Here is an 8,219-nt window from a genome sequence, read left to right as displayed (position 1 = left end):
ACTTTCTCAAATTCCTTTTTTGGTTGAGCCTTTTAGCATGCATGCGCTATCTGCAAGACCTACTAAAATCAATAAAATGACTCTATTCCCACCTCTTGCTTACCATTGGTTCACTCCAGAGTCACTCTTCTTTGCAGCCTCCTGTCTCGTTCCACCAGCCGACACTTCACTTCCTTTCAAGGCTGAGGAGCACCAGTAGAGTACTGTGTACTTACGCTTGCCTTCTTTATTGCCTGTTTGGAAAAACTTTTTATTTTTAATTGTTCACCTCCGCCTGTCGCAGTTTCTTTTCATTTACCTGTACTGCTGCTTCTCTTTTTCTTTCATTAGCCTTCCGTCACAGTTTGTTTTCATTTGCCTGGGTGCAGTTTGTTTTCATTTGCCCGTCCCGCTGCTTTTCATTTGAATTTTGTTCACATTATTGCTTTCCGCCAATCACAGTTTGTTTTGATTGCGTCACCCCTTCTTGCAGTCCCTTTAAGCAGTTTGGAACGGCAGTACTGGTTTTGCTAAGTGCGTACTCGCCTCTCTCAGGAAGAGCAGTGGATATGCAGCTGCCGCTCCTCTGCTGCAGTCTGCAGCTCTCGTCACCAGGAAAGGGCCCACCACAACACCGCCTGCTCTTTATTGCAAACACCTGCTGCGTCGGTACCGGGGATTCCTCTTACTCCCATTGAGTGACATTCACCCTATGGTTTCACACCCTCTGCAGGGCGGCAACAGCAGCCTGGCACCGGGGCAGCAGTGCTCCCAGTCCCTCCACATTGGGTGAGTGTATTTAATGCTCATGTTTTGCTGTACTCTGCATGACCTCCGATCGGCTTGCAGTTTTGAACTGCCCTCACAGATCTCTGCCCGGGCTAGATGATGGTGTCGTGGGTAACACAATATTACTCTTCAGGATGGAAGGGGTTTCTTCTCATCTTGATACTTTCTGTTAATGCATGAATGGCTTTATTGGCAGTATTGTGTCTGCATGTCACGATAGAGCCATAATAGCATCTGGCCATTGCTGCAGAATTTTACCTTGGAGATCAGTGGTGTGGAATCCCAAGGTGTGCATGTGTGCCCCTCAGCTGTTTGGGACCATCGTCTCAGGCGTATTGTGTGTATTAAATATGTTTGCATTTTCGTTTCTAGGTGTTTGCCTAAATGCCAGCAGCTATGAAGATGAAGTCGCCTTTCTACTGCGTCCAGGTTTGCGTGCTTCTCTGCATTGCATGGGAGTCACCAAGGTGAGGGGCCCTCATTGCTTCTCTCTCACATCCTCGCCTCTCCCAGCACTTTGACACTTGCATCATAGTCCATATTAGATCTGACTGTAGATCCCTCTAGGAGTTGTTGCTGGGTGGCTTTAGGCTGCAGTTGTTTCAGCCAAGACATTCACCACATTTGAGTTGAGTGAGGGAAGCGCAAGCACTTCAGCAGCCACTTTCACAAAATAAGAAAGAGCACCTCTGATCCGCACATGTATAGTTTGTGTGATGTAAACGAATAAGGCTTCATGTAATCATATGCCACCCACACACAATGCCACGTGATTGTTGCTACAGAGACATCCATCTGTATCTTGAGCCCACAGGTGGGATAAAGGTGGTATTGGTATCCTTAAAGTGTGGCCCCTGTCTATGGTGTCTGTGCGTGGCCCCAGAGCCCTGTAGCCATGTATAAGATGCTAAACCTCTAGCTGGAGATCGCACATAGCTCCACCACACAGAGCAGAGACAATATGTTTGTTGCATTAGTAGCCGACTTGCACGTTATTGTCAAGCATCCATATATGCAGCACGAACATGGTGTAACAAATGATTATCGTGTTGCCTGGATCCCATTGCGGGAAGAACATTAAATGTACAGCAAAATTTGCTTTATGGTACTGTGACTCACTTTCACTTGCGTGCATGCCACTCCACCAGCTGGTCATAACTGTAAAGACGTCAAATATGGTTTGGCCTGTTGTTGTGCTCTGCCCACCAGTCCCTTCTTAAAGATCCAAAATTAATGGACAAGGATGACTGCTGTTCCCAGCTTCAGCTTAGAAACAGCCTTCTTCATTTTTATGTGTCCACCACTCCAAACCAAAACACATGGGTTAAACACATTGTCATTTACATTGCCAACAGCTCTAACTCTCGCAAATGCAAGACCTATTGCATTGCAAATGCTTGTTTGCTTTGTAGTCAAATTTTACATGCAAAATCGAAAGAGGTGGAAGTTAACATTTGGTAACTTCCATTTTTAAAGCGATTCCCCCACAGAACTTTCAGAACGAAACAAGACCTACTTTATTTGTATTGAATAAGCAAGGCTTGTCCTATTCCCTAAATTGTAATTGTCCTAATGGCGACACTGTTTCAAGTTGATATGTGTTTTAAAACGCCAAAGTAAATTTTGTCAAGTATGTAGATTTGTCACAATCTATTTGTACAAATATAGTAAATCAGGCTTTGTAATTCTGCTATTATGGAACGAATAACTTGCTGACTATTACACGATAGCCATATTTTGCTTTTACCCTAGTCTATTAAGAGTATGAAATAAAATGATCATGAAAACTGAATGATAAATACATCATAATAAACAGCATGCTTTGATAAATACATTATTTATTTAGGAGAATTTAATTTGTTAAATCACTGCCTACACATATTCAAAGGAGAGTTTTGTAACGGGAAACAACCTTTACAACACAGTCATTACATCGCACTACCTTTACATAGCAGTCATTACATCGCAACATCCTTTACATCGCATGTCATTACAACGCAGCCATTACATCGCATGTCACTACAACGCATGTCATTACAACGCATGTCACTACAATGCAGGCATTACATTGCAAGTCATTACAATGCATGCCATTACAACGCATAGTACCCTTACACTATACAACACTTACCCTACTGTTGCACTCACTGGAGTTAGAATAGTAATTATTACCCCTATACTATCCAACACTTACCTTAAATGTGATGTAATGGTATGCATTGTAATGGTATGTGTTGTAAAGGTATAATGCGATGTAATGGAATGCGTTGTAAAGGTAGTTTCTGAAAATGCGATGTAATGGCATGCAATGTAAAAGAATGCATTGTAAAGGATGTTGCGATGTAAAAACTGGGTTGTAAAGGCATGCATTGTAAATGTATACATTGTAACGTCATACATTCTTTTGTAACATGTGTATAACCTCAGTTGTCTCCGTAGTTCCTTAAGCACCTTTCTGTTTTGGGATACCTCTTCGGTGTTACTTTAGAAATATGACATATGTTTTGACTCCTGATTGACTGAGTATTAGTCTTTGCTCTGTGAGGTAACTTAGTCTCAAATGTTCCTTTTTCTGTTAGTTAATATTGCTTTATACTAATTTTAAGGCTGATGAATTTTTGCTCTTGTTGACTGATTGTTTTTTTACATAGCGCACGGCTACTCAATGAGACTCCCGGCACTGGTCATAAAAGATCGGACAAAAGGATCAGACAAGGACTGTAGAGTTAAAGTTTAAATAGGTAGGTTTTGGGAGATTTCTTACAAATCGCCTCATCCATAATGGATCTCAGTTGTAGAGGCATCTGATTCCAGATCTTCGCAGCCAGAACCGCAAAGAAATATCAGGCGAGCATTACTCAAGCATAACGCTCTTCCTAGACTATATTCTAGAATCCTCTTGTTCAAGTACGTGGGACAGGTGTTGTGAAGGGCTTGATTTGACCTATCGTTAAATCCTTAAACATGATTCGCTTATGGACTGGCAGCCAGTGTAGCTGCTCTCGAAGTTGGGACACCGAAAAATGTTTAGGCAGCTTATACAGAAGGCGAATAGCCATGTTCTGTGTCACCTGGAGATGTTGCAGTAGATAGTCCTGAATTCCCAGGTACAATACCTTGACATAGTCAGCCCATAGAGAATCTGTGGCCTGACCACTGTTATCTGCGCATCACCTGGAAGAAAGGCTGAGAATTTCTTGAGCATTCCTAGAATCCAGACAAAGGATTTCACCAACACTGCAATCTGGGCTTTGAAAGAGTGTCAAATAATATACCCAAACTTGTTGCTGCTTCAGTCGGCGTGGGGGGGCAGAGTGTTGCTTCTAGGCCAGGCCCGCATTCAGCCTAGCTAGGGGTCGGGCCAAATAACAAGATCTCCATTTTGCCTGGATTGCATTGTAAGTGATTCGTTCTAAGTCAGCCCATCACTTTTTCCATACAGAATGTAAACATTTGTTTTCCCCTACCTGAATCACCTTCATTTGTGAGCAGTAACTACGTGTCATCAGCATACAATATGATATGCCTCGACCAAGAATACCACCAGAACCATATAAACATTAAAAAGAGTGAGGCTCAAGGAAGAACTCTGTGACACCCCCCCCCCTCCCCTATTTTAAAGGTTTCACCCTAGAGGAGAAGGGCTACTGCCAGACCTCTTGTTCTCTGTGTTCCAAGAAGAAGCCTAGTCAGCGCAGTGCCGCTCCAGGTACCCCCTTAGTATCCAGTCTTTTTAACAGGATTTCATGATCCACCGTGTCTAACGCTGCTGATAGATCTAACAGCACTAAGGCCACATTGAGCCCCAAGTCAAGGCTTGTTTTAATGGATTCCGAAGTCTCCAATAATGCTGTCTCAGTGCTATGTTTCACCCGGAACCCAGATTGAGATGGGTGCGAAAGGCTACATTCCGTCAGAAATGCCCAGAGCTGGAAGTTCACAGTCTTTTCAAGAGTTTTTAGCGGCAGCAGAGAGACTGGTCTAAAGTTATCCAGAACATTTGGGGTCAGCATTAGCTTTCTTTAGAAGGGGAATTACATTAGCCCTCTTCCAAGAGTCTTGTACAACCCCAGACTGGAGGGAGGCTGAAAATAGCTTCAGGCATGATGGGGCAATTGAATCAGCAATTTGTTTCAGGATATGCGAGGAATGGGTCAGATGGGGACCCCGATGTACATCTCATAAGTTGGGCCTTCAGTTTGTCGTCCTTGGGGAGTTGGAATTGGGCCAATTTCCTCTTGGTTATAGGCCATAGTGAACTTTTAGACACTGTGACAGGATCAATAATGGTAAGATTCAGCAAATTAGTCTGGATCCTAGTGATCTAATCGTCGAATAAAATCACTTAATCTCATGCAAAGCTCCTGATTGAACTCATAAGGATCGTCTTTCGATCAGTGTACCTTGATACTATCTTGAAAATCTCTTTACCATTATTGTCAGCTACCTTGATGCATTGAGAGTAGAAAGTGTAGCTAGTCCGCTTTATATTTCTGCAATATGAATTGAGGGCCTGTTTGGATAGCACCTTGTTGGCCTCCTTATAGTTCCGTCACCAGGTTCTTTTCCACTTTATACAATCTGCTCTCTTGAGAGCAAGCTCTTATGAAAACCAGTGAGCAGAGCGAGCTTGTACACCTATCCAAGAGGTTGTGATCGGCTCCACTGCATCAGCTGCCCCTGTGAGGCATTTATTAATTGTCATATCATCCAATGCGACTTCGACTATGAGCCCTAGTTTAGATGAACTTAAAATCTTTTGAAGATCTGAGATTGTTACTTTATTCCATGGTCTCCCTCCTGAGACCTGGGGGGGAGGGGAAATACTTTGCTTTCCTTAGGCAATGGAAGAGACCAGGAGAAGGGAAGTAGGAAATTATCAGATCTAACTACTCATCCTGGACTGTCACACTGGACCGGTATATTGGATATTATACCATCTATAGCATGCCCTTCCCTATGCGTAGGGATCTAGAAAGGTTAAGGGCAGCTTGTGTTTCTAAAAAGAGATTGGACAGTGGGTCATCCATGTTGTCCAGCTTGATGTTAAAATCGCCCTGCACAGTAAAGTTGGTGTAGCTTATACACTTGGGAGCAATGGCCTGATTTAAAGATGAAATAATGTCCCCCGCATAGCCTGGGGGAAGATATACCCTTGTACACCACAGAAGGAACATTTGGCATAGGGGGATAAACTGAAGCCAAGACTTCTGCCTCCTTCAGTTCATCGATCAGGAAAGTGTAGCATTCTAAAATGTTCCTAAACACAATGGCTACTATTCGCCCTCGTTTGCCCACCCTATCCGCACGAATACACATGTACATTTCCAGGTAGTGCCAGTTGCAAATCAGGACAAGAATCTTCCCTCATTCAAGTTTCTGCTAGGAATGGGGCATCTATTCGACTGTCCACTAAAAGGTTGTAGATGTTGATTGCACGTTTGTGAATCGATTGTGCATTAATCAAAGCATCTTTAAATTTGCACTGGCCAGAAACCGTGTCCACTAAGCCCCTGGCCCTGCTGTTTAAAGGTTGGAAGGAGCATGTACAATATAAGCAAGATGCCGGACCTTCACAGTTTATTAAAAAAGGGTTGCTTGTGTTCATATCCCCCAACCTCATTCCTTGCAGCTCAGTCGCGGTATAAACTATTATAGGGCGCCCTTCTGAATCCAAACCACGCTGGCTGCGGTCGGGGCATGGACAGGCACAGGTGGGCTTGCTTTAGGCGTGCGAGCTGCACGCATCCAAGCTGCGGCCATCTAATCATAGGAGGGGCATGTCTCCTCCTCCCTAACACTAGAGCACATGGTGAGCAAAATGGCACTACTCAGTGTCCCATCCTCGCTATGGTTTGGTGATGCTGTCTTGTAGAACTTTAGCATCATTGTTCCCATTTCCACTGGCCATGACTGAGAAGATTTCTTAAATAATTTCTCATATGAAGGTAATTTATTCTCCCCTTTCCCTGTTGTGCCTGACTCCTGTATTCTGTGAACACTGAAATAATCTTTTTTTTAAACCCTGATCCATGTGAATGACAATTTTCTTGTTGTTCCTCTGTTTCTTTGCTGTTTGAAAAGGAATGTTTTATGTAAGAAATTTTAGTTTCTTGAAATGTTGCCCTTTGTCCTGAATCAAGTGGCTAAAACAAAACAGAGACGTTTAAGCAATTGCTTGTGCAACAGTTGGAATCATCGAATGTATGCAAATTATTCGTGTAAAACATATTCAATGTGAACAGTGATTTCTCACAAATCTATGTATTGTTACATCTATGCCGCTGACCTATTTTTTATGCTGGTAACTTGTAGGGAAACTACACAGCCCTACTTTTGTGGCTTTTTTCAATGGTCTTATCTTTGTACATATATTTTCAGTCACTTTATTCTGCTTTTCTGATTATTAATTATGTATATCGAAAATCTGTAGTCAATAGAGTTATAAAAGTCATTTTTTTAAATGATTCTGCTTTTTTCATTGTTCTAAGACTCATTCGCTAATTCTGTTGTTCTCGAGCACCAACACACACTTTCCCTTTTATTTAACTAGTTTTTTTTTTTAAGTTACTCTAGGTTTATCCGTTACTTGACTTTTTACCTAATAATATCTTCCAAATTCACCTTATGGGGAGCCTTATATTAGCTTTTCTATATGGTCATTACAGTCCCCAAAAATGCCCATGTCCCAGCCTGTATCTTGTAGGTTTGTCACAGACAGGGAAAATAGCATTTACGGTTATTACAGCTCAAAGCATGTCCAGGACACACCAGACAAGAATATACGACGTTACTTCGCATGCGTTTAGTACGCATGCCATTACTACGCGGTCGTTAGTACAACCGCGTTTTTAGTTCACATTCCTTTCCTACGCAATTCGGAACAACGAATTGCAGTAGGGGGTGCTGGATGTTGGAATAGTATAATTTACTATTCCAACTCCAGTCTATGCGGACACTAAGGAAGGTGTTGGATTTTAAATCCAACACATTCCCCCCCCTAATGCAAGTCGCTGTTACGACTTGCGTAGTAAAGGTTTTCTAAGTAACAACGCGTGCGTACTAACGTCCGCATAGTAATGGCATGCGAAGTAACGCATGCTAAGTAAACGCCGTTTACCTGACCATGTTTGCCATATATTTAACAGGGCGCAGGGCATGCATTTCTATGTTTGTTACAGAACAATGCATTATCTTGTGTGCTCATTACAAGGATGAACATGTATCCAGTATATTTAAAACACAGTATAGCATGTATGCTTTGTTTGTAACAGTCCAGATGTGTTATACAATGTATTTTATCACATGGTGCTAACTGTATTATATACACATTTGTGTATGTACTGTAGCTTATCGATGTTGTTTGGAGAGGAACATGCCTCTTATTATATGTTTCTTCCTGAACAAGTTTTGTCCCTTATACATTTCTTAATGTCCAGAGCAGAACATGT

Source organism: Triturus cristatus, chromosome 2_1 (genome assembly GCF_964204655.1).
Source record: "Triturus cristatus chromosome 2_1, aTriCri1.1, whole genome shotgun sequence".
NCBI lineage: Eukaryota > Metazoa > Chordata > Amphibia > Caudata > Salamandridae > Triturus > Triturus cristatus.
Note: the sequence above shows the minus strand (reverse complement) of the source record.